Source organism: Triticum dicoccoides, chromosome 6B (genome assembly GCF_002162155.2).
Source record: "Triticum dicoccoides isolate Atlit2015 ecotype Zavitan chromosome 6B, WEW_v2.0, whole genome shotgun sequence".
NCBI classification, from domain to species: Eukaryota; Viridiplantae; Streptophyta; class Magnoliopsida; order Poales; family Poaceae; genus Triticum; species Triticum dicoccoides.
The window spans coordinates 20,102,055-20,113,013 of NC_041391.1; the positions used below are offsets into that span (position 1 = coordinate 20,102,055).

The 10,959-nt window shown below is 42.7% G+C and overlaps 1 long non-coding RNA gene across 2 annotated transcripts; it reads left to right on the forward strand.

Moving 5' to 3' along the window:
• The first annotated feature begins 1,771 nt into the window (after positions 1–1,771).
• On the forward strand, positions 1,772–6,109 carry LOC119320264. 2 transcript variants are annotated; one of them, XR_005154878.1, is made up of 2 exons: positions 1,772–2,158; positions 5,724–6,109. It is a non-coding gene; the product is annotated as an uncharacterized LOC119320264 (long non-coding RNA). The 2 variants fall into 2 exon arrangements; XR_005154879.1 differs by having other exon boundaries at positions 5,729–6,109.
• Positions 6,110–10,959: the final 4,850 nt, after the last annotated feature.

Here is a 10,959-nt window from a genome sequence, read left to right on the forward strand (position 1 = left end):
GGAAGAAACCATTTTGATCCGTACGACCTCCTCATGCAGTTGTTTCGGCGATGCTCTTCGACATGGAAATTTTTACATCTCCCTGGATTCCATGGCTGCTTTGGCACGTCCCTGCGATGAGGGCATGTTGTCCGCTTGTGTCCCTGTCGACGACAAATCATGCAGAATCTTGTTCTCTTATCCAGCCCTTCGTAAGGCGCCTTCTCTCTGAAATATAACATAAATTGTTTTGAACACCTTATTCATTACAGACAATCAGAGTTTTCCAACTTGGTGGTGGTGGTGGACTGAATCTTGGCTTCAGGGATGAGAATCAAGAGTTCAACCTGGTGTTGGACTCGCCATCGTCAACGCACGTGCGACGACTTCTTGAAGGCGTAGTTTAGTAGTTGTGTATTTTTGTTACTGATGCCGTTTTGTAACATAGGGTTAGTGGCTATCTGGTGGAGTCACCGCCGCGAGGTATGTGGCCTCAAGTTTTCTTTTCGCTTTATTTCGGTGTTGATATTGTTCGGCTGATGAATTTTGCATTATTAATCATATATGGTTGTATGCATCGTCCTGATACAGAGGTCGGGATAATCCTCCTTTTCCAAAAAGAAAGGTGTTCCCAAGAACAAGTATAATAATAGGCTTATAGCCCGCTTACATGGCACGTTTGCCTATGTTGAGGAGAGAGACATGAAAAAAAGATGGGAGTGGGCTCTCATGCAAGAGTCTAGCTATATAAATACTCTTAGGCAAATGCAATAAATATGAAGTAAGAGATGGAAGAGGTGAAAAGTAATATTACTCTTATAGCCAACGTTATAGCTAACCTTGTTGTATGTGTGACTATAAGTGATGACTATATATAACATGGCAACATCATATGACGAGCACTTGGCTGTACTATTAACCATGCTCTAAGCCTGCCTCCGCTCCTCGGCCACCGTGGAGGACTCCGTGTCGCCGAGATGGACCACACCGAGGCCGAGGCCGCCCAGCTCCGGCGCTCTGCCAATATCCTCTGGGAGAACTGCCAGCTCCTCGGTCTCTGAACCTTGTGATCTACATATTGTAATCTTACAACATTTCCGAGTGCTCTATTTATAGATAATGTAACCCCCTCTTAATTTTGTGAAACAAAATGTGATCCGTAACGACATTGCCAAATCTGTTTGGATCTTGGATGGTGTAGGACATGTGTAACACCCCGAGAATCATGTTACAGTAATCTCCACTTAATGGTGGCCATGTCATCATGATTACTACGCATCTTGCCACTTGTCCAAAAATCAAAGCCCTTTTTCAAATTTAAAACAAGTCGAATAAATTATTTCTTTGAGCAGTAAAACAAAAATGTTTGCATTATTCTCGAAAGTCTGCTGGTCATCTCATGTTGAAATCAACATCATTTGACTCACCAATTAACCCCTAGGAAATTATAAAGTGGTCCTACAGTAAATAAAAATAGCCTTTTCAAAATAAACAAATACTTATAGAATTCCAAATGTCCCCAAACTTTGTGAGACGCTCCATAATATTGCATAGTAATTATTTGCAAATTTTGAGTCCAAGGAAAATTCATTTGCTATGTGAACTAAATAGAAAGATGAGACAAAATGTTTAACAAAAAAAAACACAAAAGAGAAAGGAAAATGGACGAACTTACCTGTTGGATTGGGCTCTATGTGCAGAGTGCACAGTCGGCCCAGCCCAGCCGTGCCTTCTCCTTCCTTCCTGTTCACAGGACCGTGGCGCGTATCCGGCCGCCATTGCCGCGGATGGACGCGTGCCGGCCATCCCACGGCTCCCCTACCGGATAAGGCCAAGCCAGACCCCCCCGCAAACCCTAGCGCCTCCGCCACTCCTCCCCCTTCTCCCTCACGCGTGCGCGCCTCTCCTCTCTCTCTCTCTCTCTCTCTCTCTCCAGTACGCTCCCGTCGCCGTGCGCTGGTCAATCCCGCGGCCACCGGGCCCCTCCGGCCTCGCCGGTCTGTCCTGGAGCTCCAGCGCCGTCGTCCTCTTCGTCTGGTTCCACTGGACCGCGCTGGGGGCCGCCGGAGCACCCGCCTCGACTCCTTCTTCCTCCTCTGCTCCGTCGTCGCCGTCGCAGGGAACCGCCGCCTCCAGGGAGCCTTCCCCGAGCACATCTTTGCACACCTGCAGGCGCGATGTAAGCCCCCGCCTTTTCCCCTCTTTCTCACACGCGGTTTCGTCCCCGTAGCCGTGGCTAAGTTTCACTCGTCCTATGTCGCCGGGATACAAAGCTCAAGCCCCCTAATTTGATCTCATTTGATGGTAACTTCAAATCATGCATGAGATCTATCTTAATTCCTCCTAGTTTAGTCAACCACTCCAGCTACTTCCTCCGTCACTAAATATATAACTCTTTTTAGAGATTTCAAGTACGAAGCACAATGAGTGAAACTACACTCTAAAATGTGTCTATATACATCTGTATCTAGTTTACAATGACTCTATATTGAAATCTTTAAAAAGACCTATATTTAGAAACGGAGGGAGTACGTGTTTCCCCTTCCTACGTCCAGAAATGGCAACACCACCAAAAGTAGGAAACTAGCTAGCCTGCTCTCAGTAAGTGATGGCAGAGACAATCCTTCTTCTGGCCATTGAAAAGATCGGAATTGCCTTAGCAAATGGAGCAGCAAAGCAGGCAAATGCCAAGTTTGCTAAATATAGGACACAACTGAAAGAGCTTGAGGGTTGCATGGGACGCATTGTGACGGAGCTTAATGTGATGCATTGTTCTATCTGTCAAATGGACATACGCAACCGCAGCGATGAAGCATACTTAGCCTGGTTGAAAGAGGTGCGTAGGGTGGCACATGGGATGGAGGATATGGTGGATCAGTACTTGTATCTAGTTGGTCAGGAACATGACACAACAGGGTGCTTCTTTTACCTGAAGAAAGGGTTCAAAAAACCAAAATCTATGTTTTCTTTGAGCACCATAGCATCCAAGGTGAAGGAAATAGAGAGAGACCTGACACACCTATCTCAAACAAAAGACCGATGGGTTCCCATGACGAACAGTGGGGACTCCAGGTACATTGTCCAGATGTCCCAAGAACTGGCAAGCAATTCACTTTCTCTTGGTGAAGAAGGTCTTGTTGGCAATGAAGATAACAAGCAAAAACTTGTACAGTGGTTGGAAGATGATGAATTGGCACGGTCTATAATAGTTCTGCATGGCATGGGAGGGCTCGGGAAAACCGTCCTCGCAGCAACTGTCTATAAGAAAGAGCGAGAGAAATATAATTGCCATGCATGGGTCTCCATCTCACAAACTTACACCAAAGAGGATGTTCTTAGGAGATTGATCATTGATCTTATGGGCAAAGAGAATGTTCCTGCTGCGTTCGCCACCATGGATTTCGCAGCCATTCAAGAGACACTGAAGAGGCACTTGGAACAGAAGAAATATCTCATTATATTTGATGATGTTTGGACTCCAGAAGCATACACTGATCTATTTGGAGCACTCACTGAAAATCGCAATGGGAGCAGAATAATAATCACGACACGAAATTCTGATGTAGCTCACCTTGCTACTCCAAATAGGATACTCGTATTGGAGCCCTTGTCAAAGGATGAGTCATGGGTACTCTTTTGTAAGAAGGCTTTTCCAAATCATAAATGTCCTCCAGAATTGAAGACTTTGTCAGAACAGATATTGTGGAAGTGTGAAGGCTTACCTCTTGCGATTGTCTCTGTTGGCAGTCTCTTGTTTGTGCGTGACAAGACTATGGATGAATGGAGGCGGATAAATAATCAGCTCAGCTGGGAGCTAATTAATAATCCGATGCTTGATCATGTAAGGAATATTTTGCATCTGAGCTTCATCTACCTTCCACCATATTTGAAGAGCTGTTTCCTATTCTGCAGCTTATTTCCAGAGGACTATCTTCTCAAAAGGAAAAGCTTGATCCGACTGTTGGTAACAGAAGGGTTCATTGTAGAGAGGGGTGGAAGTTGCACAATGGAGGAAGTGGCCGAAGGCTATTTAAATGAGTTGGTTCAGAGAAACATGCTACAGCTTATTGAGAGAAACTCACTTGGTAGGATAAAGCTCCTTAGAATGCATGATGTTGTACGTGAGCTGGCGATAGATTTGTGTCACAGAGAATGCTTTGGTGTTACATCTGAGGATTACAGAGGTGGGAGATTAGTCAACGGCATCAGCGGTGGACGTCGGCTAGTAGTCCACAAACTCAGTAATACGACTAATGAGTTGATTTCAAGCATGCACCACCTTCGATCTGTTATTGTATTGGACAACATGATGCAGATGTCACAACCACAATCCATGCTACTACTAGCTTCAGTGTTATGCAATTCTAGATATATCACTGTACTAGAATTAAATGGGTTACCTATTGAGCAGCTTCCAGATGCAATTGGGGATTTGTTCAATCTACGTCACTTGTCATTGCGTAACTCAAGGGTAAAGTTCCTCCCCAGGTCCATCGAGAATCTTGTCAACTTGATGATACTGGATCTATTTAATTCTGACATACAGAAGTTGCCTCGAGGGATTGCCAAACTCAAGAAGCTTAGGCACTTGTATGCTGAGAAAATTTGTGGTCTCTTCGAGAGAAAATTCCCGAGTCGTATCGCCCTGCGTTTCCCCAAGGATGGTTTATGCAATCTCACAAATCTACAGACACTGGTGGCAGTAGGAGCTGATGATTGCACTATGCATCTGTGGAAGCTTACGCAGATGAGGACCATTCGGTTATGGGATGTGAAGGGGGTCCAGTGCGAACAGCTCTGCGCATCACTGGCTGAGATGCAATTCCTGTCCAGTTTAGCCATTCATGCAGTTGATGAACATCAGGTTCTCCAGTTAGACGGCCTTAATCCACCGCCTTCTCAGCTCCAGAAGATTTGTATTCTTGGACGATTGGCCGCAGGGACAATAGAGCACTCCCCCCTCTTCCAATTAAACTTGACGGAACTGTCTCTTCATTGGACACAGTTGACAGAAAGTCCTGTGCCTTCCATTACTACAATGTCAAACTTTACAGTGTTTTGGCTTAACAGAGCATTCAATGGAGAGGAATTGACTTTTCTCCCTGGATGGTTTCCAAAGTTGAAGACCCTCTACTTGCAGGACCTGCCTAACCTCAAGAGTCTAGTGTTGCATGAAGGCACCATGGTGAACCTGGAAACCTTTTGGTTAGCACAACTTGATAGGTTGACTGAGGTCCCACTTGGCATTGAGTTTCTCGTACCCCTCAAAGACCTATTCTTTAGGGAAATCACTGATGAGTTCTTTACATCATTGTGTGAATGCCCCAGAATGTATGGAATGCGCTGGCAGTATACCTTGCAACAATGATCGCTCGCCAACTCACTGCTCCAGCAATACATATGTATATGTCACTCAACTCCTTGTAATACATGTGTGCATGCATCATACTAGCTATTCATCAGTACATACATATGTATCTATGAATAACTGTTTTCTCTCTAGATGCGACAAACAAAAAAGATAAGCTCATAATTGATCATGTTTGAAAAATCATCTAACAGCAATAACACTAGCCTCCCGTGCTAATGTACGTTTGTTTTTGGGTCGTCTTCTTTCGTTTGTGGTACATCTTCCCTTCACTTCTTTTGCTTGGAGTTTGGAAGCGCTAATTCCGTCTGATGTATGTATTTTCTCCCTCCCTTGATTTGGATTCAATTTTAACATGTTCTTGTCTTTTCACTAGGGCAGTGCTAGGAGGATTGATTCGATCCAAGGAAGATGAAGACAATCGGTATATGTATGTTGCTGTTGCGGCTGCTGTCTTGTGCAACGTGGTTCCTGCAGGTGCAGGTTAATAAGATTCTGACTGTGGCTGGTTTCCATGATCCTTAAGTCCTCTATATATATTCTGTACTAGTACCCCCTCTGTAAACTAATATAAGATCATTCAGATAACTAGTCATCTAAAATTGATGTATGTTTGGGTTTGAGACATTCGAGTGTTTGCTCTTGGTTTGTAATAGTATTAATGCTGCTATATTGCTGACCGTGCGGTCGCTAGTCGGGTTGCTATTAGCTTGTTATAGGCTTGAATTCCAATGAAAAAAAAAACATGTGCTTGTTCTAAAATTGATGTATGTTTGAGCTCAAGAGATTTGACTGTTTGCTCTTAGTTTGTAACAATATAAATACTGCTAGATTGCTGACCATGTGGTGGCTAGTCAGGTTGCTATTAACTTCGTTATAGGCTTGAATTTCAATGAAACAAATACATGTGCTTGTTTAGTTTCATTTGCCCATATGCTTAGGTCTTGGATACAACATTCGATCAATACGGTCAGATCTTCTTGATAAAAGGAGGAAAAGGGCTCTGTTCCATCATTCCATGTTTTGGTAAGTGCAAAGGAGGAGAGTATCCCTAGAATTTTCGGGTATCAAGACATGTGCTTGCAGCACATTTTTTCACCATTTACAGTGATAAGGGTGCTTAATATAGTGCTTATCTATTCTTGGAGTGTATTTGGTTGGTGTCCACACCACCACAAGCCTGAAGTCTGCATGGTCCCTGTTTTGTTTGTGTCCTGAGAAAGAAAATACATGCCTGCCCTGGGTGGCTCAGCAATGTGATTAGCCTTGTCAACTTGAAAAAATAATAAAGAATACATCAACGCCTTTCTCAACCACTGCCCGCGGTTACGGCTGCTCAGGGTCACCTTCCGTGAGGTCGAGCTTGGCTCGCTCCAAGCCGCGCTCGCCACCACACTCGAGGCGGCCGTGGCCCTCGGCCTCACGGTGCCCCTTCTTGGCACCGAACGCAACCAAATTAATAATAGGAGGCACAGTGTTAATGGCGTTCGCTTTGCCTCCCTTATGCGCGCTGCAGCGAGGCTCTCTCTGCAGCAGCTCGTCTTCACTAACAGCTCTTTCAAATGCATTAATGTCGACCTGCCCTACTTCCACCAGGCCACGTCGATCGAGATGAAATTGTACGCCTTCCGATTTACACAGCTACCAGCGAGAGAGTTCTCTGCTCTGGAGAGGCTGTGCCTCATGGGCTGCACCATCGTAAACCTTGTCACAATGATCACCCGCTGTCCGCGCTTGCCAAAGTATCTCCTTGACTAATCTCGAAGAAGTGGAAATCAACAACTTCAGAGGAGGGGACCATGAAATAGATCTCGTGGTAATGACACTGAGATGGGCGCCAAGGCTTCAAGCAATGACCATCAAGCTAGCTTATGAGACGGACATTGGATGTTGCGCCGCGAATATCTACGATATTTTTTTGGCATATCCTTTAGTTAATTGCTTTGTTCACTGCCACACGGGTGGACTAGTTCAGTGTACGTGCTTACAATTACCATGCTCCTAGATGTAAGGAGGCCGTGACAGAGCTGTTATGGGCATGATTACAATCATAAAAGCTTTGTTTGCTTCGATAACTGAAACATACCTATGTGCAACGATAAGCTTTTCCCTGAGGGGATCCAAGATGTTATAGCAAAGCCTTGTCTCATGTTTAATCTTTCAAACCTGTAATATTCCATTGAAAGTTTTCTGTATGGGAGTTGCTACTATCACTAGTAGAAAAACACATAATAGTCCCGGTTCGTGAGGGCCTTTAGTCCCGGTTCATGAACCGGGACTAATGGGTCGTTACTAATACCTCCACCCATTAGTCCCGGTTCGAACAAGAACCGGGACTAATGTGCTTTCAGGTGGCCCTGTGCGCCGAGCCCAGTCAGGGGGCCTTTGGTCCCGGTTGGTGGCACCAACCGGGACCAAAAGTCTATTTTTTTGGAAAGTGGCTGCTTTAGGAGTTTTGGGGGTTATTTTTAGGTTGTTATATTAGCTACCTAATAAAGAGAAGTGTCCTCTTTTATATCTTCGTCCTTGGTTTACCAACGCTGCTGCTATATATATTCATTTTACCCGCTGATATAATAACTCATGCATGCTCGCATACATCAGCATATATAATAACAAGTACTCGTCCTACTAATCATGCATCATCATACAACTTCTACTCGTTATTAATAATAAGTCATACGATCATCATCCTCATAGTCATCGAACCCAACCCTATATAATTGTTCTTAGCACATGATCATCAGTATCAGGTTGGACCTAAACAACCTTAAGGTAAAATAGCATAAAACAATATAGACCCTGACTCTCCATTATGAAGAATGGCGATCATCCTGTCTCCAATTTTTGCCCTTCGCTGAATGTTGCTTCCAAGAAGCTTCTTACGACTGTCCATACATTTTTTCCATACTTTGATTGTCATGTCTCCACTTCTTTTAGAAACCCGGTATGGACAGTTCACATTCGTAGGAAGACCTGGTTGTATGTTCAAAACATGAAGGCTACCGTGTGTATACATCAGATGAGGCACACAATCATTCGGGATTATCTGTTGAAAAACATAGTAATAACTTCGTAGTTAGCAATGATATGATATACTAGTTTTAGAAGTGTGCAAAAAGATGCACGGATGTCGTAATAGTAAAAAATCTTACCAGGGTATCTCCATGGTAGTTACCGTAGTTCAACACGTGCACTATTGGCACGTATTGACCATAATGTTGAGGAGTTCGATTATAGACATTGTAATTCTCAAGATCAGTACAAAATGCGACCAGATGATTTTTCTCCTGATAAGTTAGTTCGGAGCCTTCGGTATAGTAGGTTCTGTCTACCATCTTCCGCACATTCTTTGAAGAATGAAAATAAGCTGTCAATGGAGAATAAGTTGTCAACTATTTTGAAATAAACAATATAAATTACTTAATAACTATGTTAAGCTCACATGGGGGAAGAATTAGAGGTGTATCCACAAGGACGAAAATCGTAGGTCTCTCTTGCTCGATTGTAGGATCACCAAGATCCATGGTGACAAGCATACCCTCATCAAAACCATACATCTTGCAAAGTGCTTCCCAATTTTTGCAACCAAAATGGATTACACTCTGAGCATTGTACAGCTTTACTTGAAAATCCACACCATGATGGGTACTTAGGATAATTTTTTTGGTTTCGAAACTTTCATGGTCTTCAAAACCCATCCTCTCCAAGACATAGCGTCTTGCAAATCATGGGATAAGCTAGTCGAATTGGAAAAGATGAAAAATATTGTCATGATTAAAATAGTTGAAGTCATGAGTAATTACGAAAAAAAACTATTGTCGTCGGTTGCGTACCGTATGAACATCGAAGGTCTCCCCGAGCTTAATGCTGAAGCGACGATCTTCGTCCAGCTCAATGAACCTGTCGCAGATACCTCGGTCGTCGTGGCACCAGTCGCACTCCCCCGGGCGGTTTTCGTCGTCCGAGTACGACATTTCCGGTCTATGTTCATAATTCAAATATTAAACTAGATTATTAATCACGAGGTGACTATCGGTGATGTACGTAGCTCCTCCTTTTATTCTCGAGTGCATTATTACATCAAATTGTCTAGCACTCGGGAATGAAGGAGAACTTATCCAATATGAGCATTCAATAAGCAAAACCAAATCATAAAATAAGCAAAACCAAATCATAAAATAAAGTAGTATTCAAATTAGCATGCATTCAATAATTATAAGCAAAAGTACATCATCTCTTGGTGTCCGTACATCGTCGAATATTATCACTAATATAGCATCACTAATACAACTAGAACCGTAGTGCCCGACGAGTATCAATGCGGGCGGTGGACACCCAAAGATAAGGAACCATCACAGGATCATAGCTCCAGTGAGATCCCTGGAGAACCTGCCAGGTATTGTCGAACCTGCCCTCCAATGCAACCATGTAGCGACGGACGTGCTCGTCCTCCTCGCTGACAGGTGACGTACCACCTCCACGGTGTCCGGAAGCCTCGGCACCGTCACTGGCCCACGCGACCGCCACCAAACAAGGATCGGGTCAACAATGGGCTGCCTCCTCACCAACCTACGTCCCCCGAAAGGTAGCACCTCCCAATACCAGCCCGGCGGAGCCCAGTCCCGAACATGCCCCTGATCAAGCAAGCCTCCACCGTCGAGTCGACGACGACGAGGATGCGGGATAGGCATCGCCGACGTCGATGCGGGAACTACTTCTATATATAGTTAAATAAAGTAGTTTTATTAATTAAATCAACTAGCTAGTTCAACTACTAAACACTTACTATCAATAAATAAAGTAGTACTTACTAAAAACAAACTACTTCTATATATAGTAAAATAAAGTAGTTTATTAAATCAACTAGCTAGTTCAACTATATATGAAGCACTTACTATAAATAAAATAAAGTAGTACTTACTAAAAATAAACTAGTATTTTTCTAACTAATTATATTAAACACTTTCTCTTCTTATTTTTTTCATTTTTCTAAATACGTACTATGAACAAAAAAATCATTAAAATTCTATAAACAAAATTACAACAGAAAAAAATCATAAAGATTCTATGAACAGAAAAAAATCAAAATAATTTGACATATTCGATCTTTGCATATATATGATAAAAAATCTATGAACTACACATCTAAATTACTACACATCCAATAAAAAAATCTATGAACTACAAAAAAATCTAACAAAATCTAACAAAAATCATAAAAAATCTAACAAAATCTAACAAAAAAATCTACTAACAGAAAAAAATGTAACATAATATGAGCAAATTAATTACACAATCAAAATTACACAATATGAACTACATATCTAAATTACACCACATCTAATCTAACAAATAAATCTATGAACTAACAAAAAAATCTAAAATAATCTAACATAATATGAACAAATTAATCACACAATCTAAATTACACAATACGAACTACATATCTAAATTACAACAAATCTAATCTAACAAATAAATCTATGAACTAACAAAAAAATCTAAAAAAAAATAAAATAAAGTTGCTCACGGCCGGCGACGGCGACGGCGACGGCGAGGTGCAGCAGGGCGGGCGGCGACGTCGGGGCGGGGCGGCGACGACGTCGAGG